Here is a 19,015-nt window from a genome sequence, read left to right as displayed (position 1 = left end):
CATTGTACAAAGAGTAGAGAAAATTAATTATAGTGATCTGACTATTAAGCACAATAATACTTGTTCTAAAAACAAGTTATGGTACTATATATATAAAAGCATTCATAAGTATGTTAATGTTCTAGTCATTGTAACAGTAATAATAATAATAATAATAATAATAATAATAATAATAATAATAATAATAATAATAATAATAATAATAATAATATCCAAATCCTTAAACAGTGTATTTCTATGGTGTGAAGATAATGATGATGATATAAGGACACAACAACAGCAACAACACTAACGTTATGTATAACTGAAATAATAATCTCATTATCATAATCAACCAAAGTATTTCAGTCATTCCTGATAATTTAAATAACCTAATTAAAATAAATGAAATCAAGATCAAGAATGTTACTTGCAAACTGGTCATCATAATAAATAATTTAAGATTCAATATTAATACATCAGTACATTAAATGTGAAGCAAAATACAAAAATAACACATTCAGAGTAGGACACACAAATGTTGCTTGTAAACAGGAACAATGATAGATGAAAAAAGAAGAAAAGAATAAATACATAATAATAATAATAATAATAATAATAATAATAATAATAATAATAATAATAATAATAACAACAATAATAAGGGTGGAGGGGAAGAATAAGAAAGTTTTTAGTTTTGAAGTTAAGTGATGTTGAAGAGTGAGTTTGTTGTTGAATGTGGGCAAAGGAGGGAGAGTGATTGTAAGTCAGAGAATATGTGTGTGTATTTCATAATTTCTCATTGTCTTACAGATTGTAGAAGGGAACTGCGAATCAGGCAGAAGCAGTGGTTAACTTATTGATGACTGTGGACCAGGTTTTGTTGAAATGAGCCGTGTTATGGTTTAGGGTGGCTGATATTTTTTCAAGCAAAGTATAATCTATTGGAAGATTCCTCCGGTGCGTGATAATGAGGTTATATCTGGATTTCCAGTTTAAAAGGATGGTCTTCTTGGCGATAATTAGGGCTGTGAGGAGGATACAAGAAGTTATGCAACAAAGTTGTAGTTCAGAAAAATCGCCTGAGATGCAGACCTGAGGGAAGACAGGGATGTGGCAGTCTAGTAGGTGAGATAAATGATCTGTAACCTGATGCCAGAAGTGACCGATAGGTGCGCAATCCCAAGTGGCATGCAGGTAAGTGTTGGCTGTGTTTTGTGGACAATGAGTGCACCTGTCTGATTCCTTATATCCCATTATATGTAATTTCTCATCCATGCAGTGTGTTCTTTGAGTAACCTTATACTGTATGAATTGTACATTCTTGTTATTGATCTTTTTGATGTTATTTTTGCTAATTTGGATCCAGAAGTCGGTGCTGGAACTGACGGACAGGTCATGTTCCCAATTGGAAATTGGAAGTGATATAGAAGAGTCTGCCGTGCTAAAAAATATGTAAATTTTTGAAAGGATTTTCTGTGGGCCTGAGAATTTCAACATACTATCTATTGGAGTTGGATGGAAGAGGTTGTTGAGAGTACTTTTGAGTTTTGATGAAACGGCTGATTCTTATTGTAGATATTCCAGAAACTGTGTATTCCCAACGCCAAACTTCTGGACCAGATGTTGAAAATTAGCGAAGTTACTGTTGTGTATTATGTGGTGGAGATGTGTATCTTGCTGATAGTCAAATCTGGTTTGTTCCAAATAGGTGGGTGTAGAGAAGGTGCTGTTGTGCTGTTAGTTATTCGAAGTGCTTTCCACTAAGCTGACAGAGTTGATGCAATGGTTAAGTTTGGAAAACACTGTAAATGCTTGATTGTCTGGCTGATAAACGGGAGGTCTGATAAAAGTACATAATTGCATAGTGATTGTTCTGTAACTAAACAGGTGGTGTCAAGATTGAAGGGACTGAGCAATTTTAGAAGATATTTGAAATGATTTGCCAGGTGATATAGTTCAAAATTTGGGGCTTCTAGAGAGTGGTGAGTTTTATCCTTGGTGTTTTGTTTTTCCTGTAAAATGGCTGAGTTTAGGGGTTTAAGCCAGGAGGGGTTGGGAATGATGGGTGGGTATCAATGAAAATAGATACTTTATTTTTAAAAGAACTGACAATTTGATAGATGCTATGCTCTCAGAGAGTTAAATTGGGAGATTATTCCAGCTAGTTAAATTGTCTTGTATTGATTTGAGAAGTGATGTGAAATATAGGTTGAACAACTCTGTCAGCTTGGGAGGTATATTGATGCCTAAATATTTAATATTGCCTGTAGGGAGATGATAAGGGGACACCAGGGCTGCCGCATCCCTTTAATACCAATGGGTAAAATGGTAGATTTAGACCAGTTCATCGAGTAGCCGGAGATTTTTGACTTTATGACTGACAGGCATTCTTGTAGGGTTGAGTGATAGTCTTAAATAGTCTTGTTAATGCTCTGACGAACTGCGGCAGCTAGAGGCTAAATAAATATTGCAAGTATAGTACAGTATACTATGATGTAGCATACTTTGATGTAGTACACTATGACACTTTTCATGGTTTTTGGATGATATACCATACTATGAAGTTTCTCATGATTTTTGGACGACACACTATATCATGATGTTTTTTATTATTTTTGGACCACATACTATACTATGAAGTTTTGCATGATTTTTTGGAAGAATTTCATGATTTTTGGACAGCATACTATACTATGAGTTTTTTTTTATAATTTTGGGATGACATACTTTACTATAGTGCTGACCATGATTTTTGGACAATATAGTACACCATGAACTTTTTCATGATTTTCTGGACGACATACTAAACTGACATTATTCATGATATTTTGGATGACATACTAAACTATGATGTTTTTTACAAGTTTTGGACGACATACTATACTATGGCGCTGTCATGATTTTTTTTCGACATAGCACACTGTGATGTTTTTTATCATTTTTTGGACTACAAAGTATACTATGACGTTTTTCAGGATTTTTCGACAATATATTATACTATGGCATTTTGGATGATTTTTGGACAACATACTCAACTATGATGTTATTCTTGATTTTAGGACAACATACTTTACTGTGATGTTTTTCATTTTTGGACGACATACCAAATTATGACATTTTTTATGATGTTTGGACGACATACTGAAGAAGATGTTTTGGTCACATTCTTTTGGACGATTTTCATTGTTTTTGGACAACATACTAAATAAAATACATGATTTTTGGTTGACATATTACAATTACAGTATGACAGTTTCCATGGTGTTTTTGACGACATACTATGATATGACATTTTTCATGACAATTGGACGACACACTGTAGTATGACGTTTTTCATGATGTTTTGTTGACATACTATACTGTGATATTTTTCATGATCACATGTTCACTATGACTTTTTAATGCCATTTAGAATGACATACCACCACGACTTTTTGAGCAGCAACCTATTTCATGATGTTTTTGTAAACTTTGTAACAAAATACTATTCTATGTAGTTATGTTTGTATGACATTTTTCGACATACTATTCTATGCTATTTTTGACATCCTTTACTACATTTTTTTTTACATGCTTTACTATGACATTTTTTGACATATTAAACGATGACATTTTAAATGACAAAGTATCCTATGAGATTTTCCAACATACTGTTTTTTTTTTTAACATACTATAATATGTCATTTTAACGTGCTATACTGCCCCATTTTTAAAACAAACTAATGTTTGACATTTTATGAAATACTATATACTATGAAATTTTCAATAACATGCTATATCATGACAATTCTATGACTTACTATATACTATGCAATGTTGTCTAACATGCTATACTATGACTTCTGACTATGACTACTATCACAGTTTCAATGACATGCCATATGATGACATTTTTCAATATACCATGACATTTTTTGACATACTATCAATTTGATGACATATTAGATGATGCAATTTTGTGACGGTTTTTGACATATTATTATTATTATATTTTTTATATATAACATCCTGCACTATGACAATTTTATGACAAATTATACTGTGAGTTTTTTGACACTCTATACAATGACGTTTTCCATTACATAGTATATTTTGACATTTTTTAAGACATTATACTAAGACATTTTTTAACATACTATAGCATTTGTTTCAGCATGCTAAATTGTAGTATTTTTTATTACATACTATTCTGTAGCATTTTTATAACATGCTATACTATGTCTATGAAAGGTATTACTATATATACATTATTATCTTTGATAGTATTATTAAAATATCAGACAGGACATTCTATTACATTTTAATCAGGTTTGGTGCAAATTTGATTACATTTTAAGGCCTTTTTATGTTGTTAGGAAATTGTTACATTAATGAGTGTGACGGCCCTTTTTTGTGGTTGTTGTGATCACATGGTTAATGCAAATTCAACCAATCCCTCTGAACACAGCAGGACATGCTTTTTGTTTTGTTTTTTACAATCACTAATCACCTTTTCTGATATTTGACCAGTAGCAGTTTCTTGCAACTCATCAAACTCAGTTCTTTGATTCTGATTGTGAAGATGCAGATATATATGATGCAAACATCTCAAATTTACAAGCAAAAATTACCGCTTAAGACCTTGCATGGAAAGAATAATTTCCCTGATGTTCTGCACAAAAGCAGGGGTAAAATGCTTTACGTGTCCAATGTAAACAATCCCAAGAAACCTTCAAAACTCTAGAGGCACTTGTGAAATACAATATTTACAAGTGCAACTTTATAGGGTAGTTTCTAAAGTAATTCTGATTCATAATCTGAATGGAAATGCAAAAATGAAGAAACACTGCTTGCAACTCACCACTCAGGAGTCACTGTTTTTTAGAGGCAGCAGATCAGTCTGATGGGAAGTGGTTCAAGTTCAACAAGGACCAGGACTGGATTGTTGACTGGTAGCTGCCAGAGAGGTGCCAGTCTAGAAATTAACAGCATGAAAAAAATGAATTTCCCCAAAAGGACAAATAAAGCACATATCATAAGTAGTAGTAGCAGTAGTATTAAGCACAGTGGGCCTCAAATGTCTAACTTCATCCAAAATATTTTTTTCCAAATACACAATTGTAGAGGTACTCTTTGCTGTGAGACTTGTCTCCATGCATTGCAACTGACATGACATCAAACTGACCACAGTCACCATACTCTGTTAAAGATGAAACTGACAACATTTCAAGGCTACAGGTGATGAGTATCTGATCTTTAGATCTTAAATGTGATGCGGATAATCACTCTCAAGAGCAGCATTTAACTACACTTCATGATAGATTGACATGCGAATCTTGACATGCCTTCGTAAGACTGTGGTGTCTGAACGGCTCAGTCCTTCATCAGTCACCACCGACAATCCTCCCAACAGTCCTGGAGGTGATGGAGATGGGGAAGGTAAGGATGGGGACAGGACGAGTCAAAAATGGCTTGAGCTGCTTTGACATTTGGACTGAATGTCAATCCTGTCCAGCGAGAAAAGCATGTTTTTTTTATTTCAGCAGACGTGGGTAGAAGGTGATGGGGGGATACTGTGTCCTTTTCAGATGCTTAGGGGGAGGAGAAAAGAGATTCAGGAATTGCTGTAAACAGAACGCACCATTAGGAAGAGCTAAGTACACTAATGAACTCATCAAGGTATCGACAGGCAGATGCTTAGAGGGTTTGTATCCTCTAACCTCTGCTCTGAAGGCATTTGCTCCAACAGAATGTGATCAACTGCGCACATGTGTTGAGTAAATGTGCACTCAGACGACATGGTCCTGTCACTCCTCCCCTGCGCTGGCGTGAGTTAGGATCGTGCCTCGCCTGAGGCGGTCAGACGGATGGCAGCAGTTCTTGCCGGTCTGAACACAAGGCCCCGGAGCATCCGTTACAATCTGTGGTCCCTGTGCTAAATATAGACAGGAGCAAGACTCTGTCTCAGTGTAGGGCTCGGAACCCTCCTCCTGCAAGTCAGGTCTTTTCCTCTTTCCTTTTTATGACCCTCATTTGTCACCTTTTCCCTACAATGAATCTGCCCTCTGCCCTTACCTTTCCTTCATCTTGTCCTGGCTCTCTGTACCTACACACCTCTCTGGCTCTGTCATGTGTCCATGACTCAATCACACTTGTCTCTTCCTGCTAACATCAAGAGCAGACCTTTTCCTCCATGACATCCAGCCCAAAGTAGGAAGCTATGGGCATGGGGAGCCCGGTCAGGATTTTTATATTGACAGTCTGCTTACAGCAAAGTACTGGCCAGTTATACAAATCATTAATACATCTGCAGGCTGAATATGATGAAGGTTAGGTCAGCCTTCAAGCAAATTCATGAGTCCAAAAAGTATTGGTAGGTTGTGAATGACTTTAGGTAAAGTGAGATTACATCCATGGATGAGGCCAAGTGGCTCCAAGGCCAGAAGGTGATTGGTAGTTGGCTTGTTTGTATCATAGACTGATTTCTGAACAGACCTACCAGAACAACAGCCTTTGTTACAGTTTTTCCCCCGATATAGAACATGTTCTTTCTTGTTCCTGCACCTAAATTTGAATTGTTTGCAGCATTTCAACGTAAAATAAATTGGTTTAGACTCCGAAAGTTGGTTCTCAACTGAAACCAAACATGGCAGGTTTTTCTTAACATGAAGTGTGAACCATGAGGTGAAAGAGGGGATACAGAAGGCAACAATATAGATGGTATGTTAAACACTGTCAGAAAAAAAGAGCATGCAGGGATCTTATAAATAATTGGACCGTGTGTGTCTTTTGGATAAAAACATATATTTGTAATAAAAGAACAAAAGCTCAAAGGTAACCAATGCCATCTGCCATTTTGCTACTAGTGTTTACTTTCCTTGTGCATTATGAAATGCCGTCTGTTGAAGACATATCCTTGATTAAAAAGGTGCCACTTAAACTGGTGGAAACGCAGGTAGGTTAACTAGATAGTAGCAAGGTTCCAAGAATCCTAAACAGAATTGGTTCAAGAACCTGAGCTTAGTAGAAAAGGGGTATCTCTGAGGAGACAGTTATTATTTCAGGTTGGAAAATCAATCAAATGACTAAAAAAAGATGCAAAAAAAGGACAAAGAATAGTAAAGATGAAAGATGTACAACATGGGGTACAAAATGGGACGTTAAATTACTTAAAAGAGATACAAAATGACCCCCCAAAAAAAATACAGACATACAGACGGTAATCCGGAGCTGCTCAAAAATTTGATGACTGAGTGTTAATCACAGCTATTTATGACGTGAGTTTAAAGTAAAGAATTCAAAGTCTAGCTTATTGCACTGAATAACCAATTACAACTATTGGTAACAATAAATAAAGATAATTTTTTAAAAAAGTTAATTTTTCACCCATCAAAACCAATATGTCAAAGTGCTTTACACCTAAAATCACAAAAATACACACACTGGAAAAATTTTAAAGCACAAAAGAAAAATTTAGAAATAACACAAGAAACATTTTAAATAGCAAAAAATACAATGAAGAGGACAAATGAAAAACAATGGTTGAATTTCAAAACAAAAACAGAGCAGTGCAAGTCTTAAGTACATTTTCAGGAGTAAAATATATTAATAACATAATCATTTAAAGAGAAATTAAACGAATACCTTTTGATAGAAATAAGTCTTCAAAAGTGATTTAAAAGAAGATAGTGATGTAGCAAGCCAGAGATCCTTAGGCAGATCAGTAATGCAGTTTATTATTTCCAAGATGCAGGGCTTGGAAATTTGAGTCTTAACGCATTCTTACTCATTTTACAAACTTGCCCTTTCAAAACTTTTCTGAACATGTCCCTAAAATTTCCTTGCTTTCTTTATTTCCCACAGAGCATCATGTGTTCTGACATCTCCCTCTTGAATAGTCAACTGTAGCTTATCCTGCAGAAACACAGGGGGGCGCCATCACTGCCCAGCAGGTCAGTGACAATCTGAGGTCCGGCAAGGTCGAAACTGTGAGCAGACTTGCTCAAAGAAAAAAAAAAAGAAAAAAAAAACAGGCACATGACTGTGTGACTCCTGCACCCCAGGGCCCCTGAAGGACCCACAATACTGATTCATTCTCTAATCACAGCGATCAGAGGATCCAGAAGTCAATCCATCTCAGAGTTTAGCTGCACAGACTGATTGAGGCTGCACATGCATGGGTGCCTGAGAGGGCTGAGCAACAGAGGAGGGGAAGGAGGAGGAATTTGTGAGCAAACAATCACGCTACAAACTCAAGGCAACTAGCTGTTTCAATTTGCCAAATGAGCCATATGTGTTCCCGTGCTTGAGGCCTTCCACAAAAGCAGATTGACCCCAGACGTGGGCCCTCACACAGTGACAAACTCTAAAGCACCTTGAAACCATCCAAATCATTTCCACTAATTTGTAAGCAGGAAGCTCTTTTCACTGTGCGGAATCACAGACATCATCCACTGAAGGATCCTGTGTGCTTCGGTCATTTCATTGGAATATGGTTTGCGGCCTGGTGCTGGGCCATCAGACTGTGTCACACTGTTTTCCATCCGGTGAGTTAAACTATGGATCTGCACTTTATCCAAACACTGTGGGTCCAGTGTTGTCCAGTGTTGCATCTTTGGGGTCCACCACAAACCAGACCAAACCAGACCCGCGCAGAGCCAGCTCAGAGAGAGTCTTGTGTTATGACTGCACTGTTACATCAGTATTTATATTTATTTTATCATGTATTTTATTTCTGTTTTATTGCTTTTGTTTTCATCCCATTTTATTTTATGCTTTGTGCATGACATTACAAATGCATAAACCCATAGTAATCCTACATTTTAAGAAATACTATAAAAATGTATTTACAAATTTTGGTGAATTACTTATCATTGGAAAATGTACAAATACTGCATGAGAAATTTGCAGAGGGCATGTTCATTTATTTTTATTTCATTATTATTATTATTTATTTATTTATGTATTTATTTTACAAAATTAAGACATTTACACCATAAATTGATGCAGAAAATGCACAAATTGGTGCATTAAAACCTAACCTTGTTTCATATGTGAACCCCCCCAATGTTTAAACAAAACCTATGCCCTTACTGTTAAGCAGACAAAACAGGCTTTAATGGAGATACTCTGAGAATGCAAATGTGAAATTACCATAAAACCATAGTAATCCTACATTGTAATACTATACAAATATTTGTCTCCAGAATTGAGATTTAAAAGACAACTCAGCCATTACAAATTCATTTTAGTATGATTATGCCATTATTAATAGTAACAGACAAAACAGAACACTCTGGGAATATAATAAAGATTTCTAAGATGCTGCACAACATAAACACAAAGTACAGGTTTTTGTAAATTGGCTTATTTACCCTTTTTTTTATGAGGCAGATGTTTGTGGACCCAGGATGTGTGACCTGTCGGGTGCGCGCACTGTCAAAGACGCGGACGCGCAACATCCTGCTTTACAGCTCCCCTGCAAAGAGGGGTCGCCAGGCTTTCAGTCAGAGAATCCAGCTGTCACTCAACGAGACCCCCGTTCAGCCAGTGTCACACTGTACACGGCGGAAAAGCCCGGTCCTGATAAATACGAGACACCGCTGGATGGAGGTGGACCTCCAGCGATCAACAGATCGGCAACTCCACTGTCCACTCCTCCTGCGAGGAAGGAAAAGATGAGGAACCCGAAAGACAATACCGGAGCCAGCTGGCACATGTGAGCGATATTTATTACCAAATTCTCGGGCCAGTCACAGAGATATGAGCAAACTAGCTCTCAAGATTTGGTTGTAATTAGCCGACGCAACTGCTCCTGGCAGCGGAGAAGGTTCAGCCCGTGCCAAAATGACCAGACTATTGTCTAGCATCGCTGTAACGGAATGGGCCCGCAGGAATTTTGGCACCGGTTTTACGCAGCAGACCACATAGTTCAATCGACGTAGCTCGACCGAAGACTGAATAACGTGGCTGGCATGGACAAATAATGCTCAGACATCTCGTAGTGATGCTATGAGATAAAAAGACAATCAGTGAAACACCCTGCTGGTTCCTCTTGAGAAGTGGAGCAGATAATCAACGGCGGGATTCAAGTTTGGACATCAGCAAGTCCAAAACGACCTTCCCCTCCCAAAAACAGGACCACCTTACATCTTAAAGCATCTTCACAGACTCGCATAGCGGTAAGAAATTATCTAATAATTCCCTGTACTGTGACAATTTTCATCTTTGTTCACAATGTGGCTCATTTCTATTCCAATGAAAACCCTGGTGAGAGTGGATGTTGGGGGTCATGGACGCACCGTTTGGCACCATAACGCACAGACGAAGGTTGCAAATTTGTGGTTTATGTCTGTTTTATTTTGCACTGGATGTTATTTTGCGAGTGTAACACGTTGGCCAAGGCCAAGCTGTGAGCAACAAGAGAGCAACTTCTCTGTACAAACGTGCTTTGTGAAGCAGCTTCTGCCTGCGCGTTTAATTGACATAACCTGATAAATTGGGGTCCATATGCCCGCCCATCAGTTTCGAATCAAATATAATATTTTCCTTAAAGAAAGCAATGCTGATCACATTTGGAGACTGAGCCACAGTGTCTCATCTTTTGTTCTCAAATCATTTCAGCAGGAACATGGTGTAGATGGGCGGTGCAGGGAATCTCCTCGGGATCTGGTTAAATCCTGCAGGAGCTGTTCAAATTAGTGGAAGTACAGGCAGACTTTGTAATGACGTTATTCGCAAACTCTTGAGATTCATTAATAATGAATATGTTTCCCAAGTGTTGAAAAGCTTTTTTAGTTTTGTAGTGATTTGTATTTAATAGTGCTGCAGGCTCACATTAACAAAAGCTACAGAGCTAAATTAGTTCAAATACCTTGACAAAAGCGCTAATTAGAGCTACAGGGCTTATTATAATAAAACAGGTATGTTGCTTAATAGATTCTCATTGCTAAGCAGTTGAATAAAGAACACCATAATGCCACTTTTATAACAGTTACCATCAATAATTGCATAATTAAGCGTCAAATAATTAGCAACTCTGCATATAAAAACATTTTATCCACAATGATGCAGTTACCCATGGTGCACAAGCCCTCTTTTACCTCTCTTCTAAAAGAAATTGGTAAGAACTGCTTTGACATCCCCCTGCATGCACACACCCCCTGATTCAGCGATTATCTCATCATTTTTTAAGTCAATAAATCAAAAGAAACACACCCCCCACTCAGAGCGGCTAACCTGGGGAGCAGCCAGCACCCGGCATTATTCACCGTGATGAGAAACCATTTCATTGTGGTGCTGGATGCCTTTGAAATATGCCACACTGGTTCCCGTGTGGAGTATTTGTCAACGCCAGAGCAGCAATAGCTCAAATATGAGCCACCATAATGAGTTTCTCCCCTGTGCTTTAGAAAAGCCTCACTATGTTAAGTCACTGTGATGGATTTGGGATATTGCCAGCTGAAAGAGCTTAGTACTCATGAGTGATGCTTGCTTTCTGTATAACATATGGATGCTATGCATTTATGCAGAATTTTTTTTTTTGGGAAATCTGCCAATAGAAGCATATCTACCTCAGTTTGCCCTCCATTCATTCTTCTATATTTCCATCTTGTAAGTGCACTTTTGGCATTTCAAAGCCTTGCAATTAACATTTTCTGTATGTGAAATAATTCCTGCGAGGCAGTCCATCTCTTTTGCCTGATACCCCTTGCACCTTGTTACCCCTGCACCCTTCCCCCCAAGACCACTATTTCGTGTGCATTGGAGGAGGAATATAAGACAGGGGAAAGTCGACCCCTGTGCACTCCAGCACTGAGAGAGAGATGAGGAGCAGATTCTGTGTGGCAGCGAGGAAATGCCCCATCACTTCAGTTAGTATCATGACCAATGGGCCCCTGTCCTCTTTTCATTTAAAATATACAGCATTTTTTTCTGTATTATTATACGCTTGGAAAGAAACACTCCTGCTACCAAAAAAGCCATGACTTGGCAGATCTTAGTGATAAATTGTGCATGGTTGTTTATTAAATGATCAGAAGACGTCCTAGAAAAGTCTGAGAAACGTTAGCTTCTTAGTTGGCAGCTGGATTTATAACATATCTAATAGTAATATATAAAAACAGAGCATTTTACAGTGTTTCTTCAGAAAATAAGTCCATCCAAGAAAAGGTACCCAAAAAGATCTCCTTAATATGCTATAATTACCAACACTGACAGAACTGGCTATCAACTATGCAGCAAAGCACTGTCTTGACTTAAAAATTGAATGATGGAAGAATGAGATTTCAAGCACATTCATATGTCACAACTTTACATGCTTTTTTAAACCCTTTACTTAAGTAAAAGGTAGCACCAGTACTGCAGAAACAATACTTTGTTTTCAAGTCCTGCATTAAAACATATCACTTAGGTTGAAATACACAAATCCTAATAGCAAAATAAAAGTATTATTAAATTAAATTAAAAAAATAGTCAGTTATGATGATGATGACAATTATCATCATAATTATTATTATTATTATTATTATATACTAGATAATAATAACAATAAAAATATTAATAATAAAAATACTACTACTACTACTACTACTACTAATAATAATAATAATAATAATAATAATAATAATTATTATTATTATTATTATTATTATTATTATTATTTATTTTTGTTTTGTTACAGATGTGTTAAGTGGCACTTAACTGCTGTAGCTGGTAAATGTGGATCTAATTTGAACTATTTCAAATACTGTTGAGCAGTTCGTGCACCAAATTTTAGAAATTCATCATGTGTTTCAAAGGTTCCTTGAATTGTAGCATGAAATGTAATGACAGGTACTGAAAATATTTGGCTATGGATGGTATGCTTGATTAAATTAACTCCACTATAGCAAAGCCATGGATGGATTACTGAACAGTCCTCCTGTGCAAAGGCCAAAAAGCGTCAGGAGCCCCTCTGGCCTTCAACTGCAAAATGTCACTCATATTATCACGCATTGACCAGGAAGAGACTCAAAGTGACCACAAAGAGATGCAAATGAACTGCGAAAAAACTTAAAATGACTACACAGAGACACAAAATGGCAAAAAAAGACACAAAATGACCCCAAAAAGAAAGAAAATGTATACAAAGAGTTGGTGGAGAGGAGAGGTGATGGGGGCTTTTTGCATATCTGTGCCTGGGAGCCCATTGTCTCATAATCCACCCATGTGCAAAGCACATACTCATGGAACTTGGTTCGTTTGTTAACATTTAAATGTTTTTATTAGTCTTGAAGTGCTTCACAGCTCAATATAGAGCTTTGGCTTAAATACTATACTACTGAATTTTTTTTTGTGTTATGATAAAATGAAAATCCATATTGCCATTTACTGTAGAATCTATTATGCTGTCCATCTTCAATTCATAGCTAAAAGCAAGACTAACACTCCTGGGAGTTGCAATCAATAATAGTGTATTGAATTTAAGTGCAGCACATTTGCTTGAGACTTTGCATAGAGCATCATGATTTTATCTGACATTTAACTACGGATATATAAATGAAAACAAAAGAGGTCCTTATTTCCATACAAACAGGAAGTTGCACAAATGATCTCATGTCATGTTAAACTGCAGTGCTTGTTCCTAACCAGTCAAGAAAATATCAACATCAAAGCTCCGCCACTCTCTGCCAGATGTACTACATAATACAGTCACAGCATTCACCAGCATCAGGCCTAGACGATACAGTTTTGAAATCTGAATTGCCTTACCATTAAAATCCCTTTAATCTCAAACATCACCAGAACATTACGTGTATCAAATTCTCTACCTCTATGCTGTTATTTTAATGGGTTTTTTAAAATGTTAATCACTTGCAATTAAATCAGTCATTTACAATTAAGATAATTGTCTGGTTAAATGTCTGCAGGATCTGTATAAGTCAATTACATGCTTTTTAGGCAGCTATTTTGAATAATTGGAGTAATTCACTTCCTGTTTTTCCCAATTCTTCCCTTCAGAATGTGTGATGTGGAGCCAGTACAGTAAGAGGTAAATTTTCTGCTTTTAGCCACTACATCAAAAACATACCCACTTATATATGAGGAGCAGGTTTCGCAGCACAAACAGTCAACATGTTACACTACTGGCAAAAAAGTGAGTGATTGGTGACTGGGGTGTTGTGGATGAGTTGAGAAATATGCGGAGATGATGGGAGATCCGTCACCGCTGCAGCCTTCCCTAACTGGCTGAAATATCAAGGTATTATGTCTATATCTTGTTTAGCAGACGTGAGCACGCTGCCAGGCCTAATCCTCAGAGTGCAGCACACAGAGGGAAAACTGTGTTTTTATGCCTGCCAACGAGTCTGGATTCCCTCTGCTTGACACTGTGTACTCTGCTCTGCATTTTCCAGTTGCCAGTTCCTGTACACAGTATTAAAGTAAGAGCAGAGGCAAGGTGCTTGGCTCTCTTTGTAATTACCGGGCGATTATTGTTAGAGGTCATCGAATGCACCCACTTTCATTCCCTAAGCGTAGTTTCCCGTTTTGGTCTGGCTGTACTGATGGGGCCATGGGAAGTACAGTGTAAATAGATTTGGACATGTGATGGAACAATATCTCCAATGAGCAAATAGTAATTTTCTGGGAGAATTGTCTCATTTTTGATTGAGTGAATATGGTGAAATTAGTTCCGAAACATTGGTATGAAAATAATTGGTCAGGCTGCTGTCTTAAGATAATTGTGAAGATTAAAAATGTAATTAAACTGTCATTAAATTTAGAAATTATGAGCCTCACAGTTTGAGCCATAAATGATGAAGATTTTAACTTTCCCTAATTTAGTCAGCTGACTTGATTTTGATGAATCAGTTTTGTGCTAGACGATCATAGTCTTAAGAGAAAATATTTTAGGGAAGACTCCAAATATTAGACAAGGACGAGCAACGGAGGGTTATGTCGTGCTCTCTGTGACTCACGATGACTCCTCAGGAAACGAGCCTTGCAGTCGGCCCTGACCCTTCGCTAAATGAGTTTTTCCAGTTGTGGCAGTGCACGTGTTGCCGTGATGCCACAGCTGATCTCTGAGTCTTTAATTTGCAAGAAATGAAAGTGAAATGTCTGATTTTGTCCAACAAAGGGAATCCTGACCACCATGAGTCATGTCATCCATGTAGCACTGCTGCTGCATGTGAGGAGTGGTGCAACACATGTGTTCACATTGCAAAAGCAATGCAGCAAATATATACTTCCATTTTATATAGTTGGATTGCAACAGCAGTCTTAAGGGGGGCAAGTAAGGCCTATGCCCCCATAATATTAAGCCAGGCCAATACTCTGGTTCCCCTAACTGTGGCAAATGTTTTCCTACACTTCTCACCTGACATTTAACCACAGGGAGCGGAAATTGTAATTATTCCTGATTGGTGACAGTTGTGCTTAATATATGTGATACTCCTAAAATCACATGTGGCCACCAGCCTGGTGCCCCCATACTGAGTGGTCTAGCACTACCACTGTCTATTTGCAAACATTTAAGTTTTACTCAAAGTAAGAGCACACACTCCAATTTCACGTATTTACCATAGAGCTGTAATAAACAGTTGATAATTTATTGATTGTAAGTCAACTGGAAATTAGTGGGAAACAATTGTGGTAACTGATTATGCCATTTAACATATTTATCAAGCAAAGTGCCAAAAAATTGCCAGTTTCAACTTCTCAAATGCGAGAATATGCTGCTTTCTCTCTTTTTTATACCAAAATTGAATTGTTCTGGATTTGGTAGTGTTGATCATTTAAAACAAGCTCTTTTAAGGAATCATTTTTGGGTACTGAGAGGCCATGATTGACATTTTTTACCTTTTTTGTTATGTTTTGTAAAGACTGGATTTAAATAAAAGACATACAGTATGAACTGATAATAAAACAATTGTTAGTTGCCAATTTACCACTGACATAAGTTTACTCTAAGCTATCATCTCTAAGCTAACATTTTAACACTTTACATTTCAACTTTTCTGCCACATTATGTGAAATGATCACATTGGAACTAACAATAATTTTCACTGTAGTGTGAGAACTTATTTAAATTAAAGGTCCAGTGCATAGGAATCAGTGTCATGTACTGTCGCAGTGAGGATGCAGAACTGAAACTTCTCCTGCATGTAGGTGTGTAGGACAACTATCCTGGCTAGTGCGAAACAACATTGCTGACTCCATGAAGGAGGATGTGCTGCATATGAAGATATAAGTGACTCATTCTCAGGTATCAGAAAGATGATATTAAACTTAGAAAAATATAGTTACTAATATTATATATCATTATTGCCAATACATGCCCCTTAGTCCTGATCACTGGACTTTTGACCATAGGACAAATTTTGATCGTATGTTCCTAAAGCCCAAAGTGAAATTGCCTATTTTGGCCTACCATCAGCCAGCAAACTAAAAGAGTATAAATAATCTACAATGATGTGAAACAGAGAAAAGTGGTGAATCCTCACTTGGAGAAGGTGTAAGCTGCACAGACATGTGCAGGAAGAGAAAAAGATGGAGACAGACATAGAGAACCCCGCTGAGTGTGGATGAAATCAGATGTCACTTTGACCCAGCCTGTACTCATGAAGAGATATGGGCAGTCTAGCAAATGAAAACAGTCGCGAGTTTCCTTCCCACCGGGAATGTCACTATAACATACTAGGATCAACTCAGACATACACACTGTGTGCCCGGAAATACACACACACATACACACACAAATGCACTGAGGCCTGCACGTACAGGGATGTTTACGCTCCAGTCAGTGTTGAACATGCATATTCAAACCGATATGTCATACTCGTGAATCTGCGCATGCTGACACATTTACATATGAGCTCGGCTGTCGTGGGCTGGGCCGTGATTCGGGGTGACAGGTCTTATGCCACTTCCCCGGGGTCACAGGAGGGGCGGAGTCACAACGTGACAGGAGTGAAGGCAGAGAGATGCCTTTCATTCACTGTCAGTCTCCAATGACACAACCTTCCTCTCTGTTTTTAGTCACATTGCTGGCTGCAGTAGTGGTGAGGTAACATTTGGGCTCCTGCACAGCTGACTGTGCTCATGTGACTCATACCTGTTGTTTCACTTTCATCTTGTGTTGTCAGAGTAGGTTAAGTGTATTCCTGACTTGAATTTATTCAGAATATCAGTTTGAGTGCTGCTCTAGTCATGTGGTTTAAGGCCAAATCGGTATTTTCTGAGTCCATGAATCACGAGTATTTACATAATACATTTCGCATGTAACTTCTGAGTATAAATTAAATGACTGACTATTGTCTCAATTAGTTTATTAATCATGTTGTCTTTAACATGTGACAAAATATTGGGAACTGGCAATCAGAATTTTCCAGAGCTCAATATAACAGATTCAAACTCCTCATTTTATTTGACAAATAGTCCAAAAGATTTTCAATTAATATAACAATATGACAAATAAAATAATAGAATTCTTACGCTGTCAAAAAAAAATGACTGCTAATAAATGTGAACTTCCACTACTTTTTTAGCCTAGCTGAAATCATCATGTCTGTTTTAATGATGTCAGCAAACATTTATCAGCATCGGAAAACATCACAAATCATCACACTGGAAGTTATATTTGCTCAGATGTTTTGAGTTCAGTTCATTTGTGGTGATGTGGCTACACTTTTGTTGACATTTAAATTACAGTCTGTGCCTTTACAGCTTTGTGTTATACTGTAGCTTAGCACAATGGCAGCAACAGCTTGAAGGAAGGTCCCAATTAACAGCTGCAGTCTGTTGAACATTTAATAACATCTGACAATAAATAAACTGAACTGCTGGGTTCAATATGAACAAGAAACACATCACTTCTTGTGCAGACCGCAACTTTAATGGATCTTAAGTTAAACTGAAAACTTCATTACATCCAACAAGACAACCAGATGTTGAAAGAAAGACTGATATTTAAGGCGCATATGGTCCCAGAGTTTAGAGTTTGGTTACAGGGTTTATCTTCTAAATTTGGTTCCAGATTTTAGTTTAGTCCCTGAGACTACACCCATTGTTTAGTTCCCAAATTTAATACCTGTGTTTAGTTCCCAAGTTTAATTTCCTAGTTTATTTCCCAAGTTAAGTTTTTTTTCTTCTTCTTCTTCTTTTAGATTCCTAGTTTTCCTCGTGTGTTCAAACCATTAATTTAGCCTCTGTGTTTTGCCTTTGTAATGGGTTCCTAGTTTAGTCCACTAGAGTTTGTTTCCAGTGTTTAGCTCTCACTGTAGACCCGACTTTAGTCTCTTGATTTTAAACCCTGAAATTAATTTCCGAGATTATTTGATGAAATGGGACTGAGGAATGCAACCTGTAGTACCTTTACAAAATTAGTCCTATCAGTCACTTGAACACAAAAACATGGGAAAATAGGGATCAAGTTGAAACAGTTACCTTTTAAACCACTTTGGGCAATTTCATCTGTAACAACACATCATGTAGATTTTTCCACAATCTACATAGTAACTAAAGCTGTTAAAAGAGAGTTATGGCCAGAGTTAACATGACTTATAATTTGTATCCATAGCCCCTTGGCAGGTAACAGGTAAAAGAAATACAGAGGGAAAGAAAAGAAATAATCTTTTCATGTCGTATTGGTAATTTTTAAGAAAAGCTAGTTGGATATTTAGTGTCACTTTACAAGCCCCAGAGATGTAAGAGTTGCACTAGCAGTGGGTAAACTTGCCAGAACTGCTACTCCCATCAAAACTTTATTAGCCAGAGTTTTTATGTCATAAAGGTTTAAATAGTGTTGAACAGACTTTCCCAGCCTGCTAAGAACAACATCCTGGGGGAGCCCCTTATTATGTGTGTTATTTGGGATATTTTTAAGGTGACACAAAAAATTAGCTTAAGGCCTACATTTACTGGTTTCAACTTTCAAAAACCAACAGCAGTCAAAAGTTTTCAACAGCCCCTTAGTGTTTAGCCATGTGACTCTGTAATCCTCTGAAATACTATCAGCACAGGTGCAGTGAAGGAGGCTGCCGGGATTTCATTAAGCACTCAGAGCCAGCTT

General features: G+C 37.3%; 1 protein-coding gene and 1 long non-coding RNA gene across 3 annotated transcripts in view; one reads left to right on the top strand and one right to left on the bottom strand.

Annotated features, from left to right (window-relative positions):
* Nucleotides 1-245: 245 nt before the first annotated feature.
* Nucleotides 246-19,015, bottom strand: part of LOC148186439 (uncharacterized) — a 43,163-nt gene continuing 24,393 nt past the window's right edge. For both annotated transcript variants that reach the window (XR_015779612.1, XR_015779613.1), the window contains exons 4-5: nucleotides 4,823-4,936; nucleotides 246-1,007 (exon numbers count right to left, since the gene is read on the bottom strand). This is a non-coding gene — a long non-coding RNA (uncharacterized LOC148186439). The remainder of the gene's footprint in view (nucleotides 1,008-4,822; nucleotides 4,937-19,015) is intronic.
* Nucleotides 9,342-19,015, top strand: part of gjc1 (gap junction protein gamma 1) — a 52,232-nt gene continuing 42,558 nt past the window's right edge. Inside the window, exon 1 of the mRNA XM_088091008.1 lies at nucleotides 9,342-10,142. The gene's annotated coding sequence lies outside the window, so the exon portion shown is untranslated. The remainder of the gene's footprint in view (nucleotides 10,143-19,015) is intronic.

The sequence above is a fragment of the Plectropomus leopardus genome, chromosome 18, assembly GCF_026936395.1.
Source record: "Plectropomus leopardus strain MGB_pleo_1.0 chromosome 18, ASM2693639v1, whole genome shotgun sequence".
Lineage (NCBI taxonomy): Eukaryota > Metazoa > Chordata > Actinopteri > Perciformes > Serranidae > Plectropomus > Plectropomus leopardus.
This window is presented reverse-complemented; position numbering and strand designations above follow the sequence as displayed.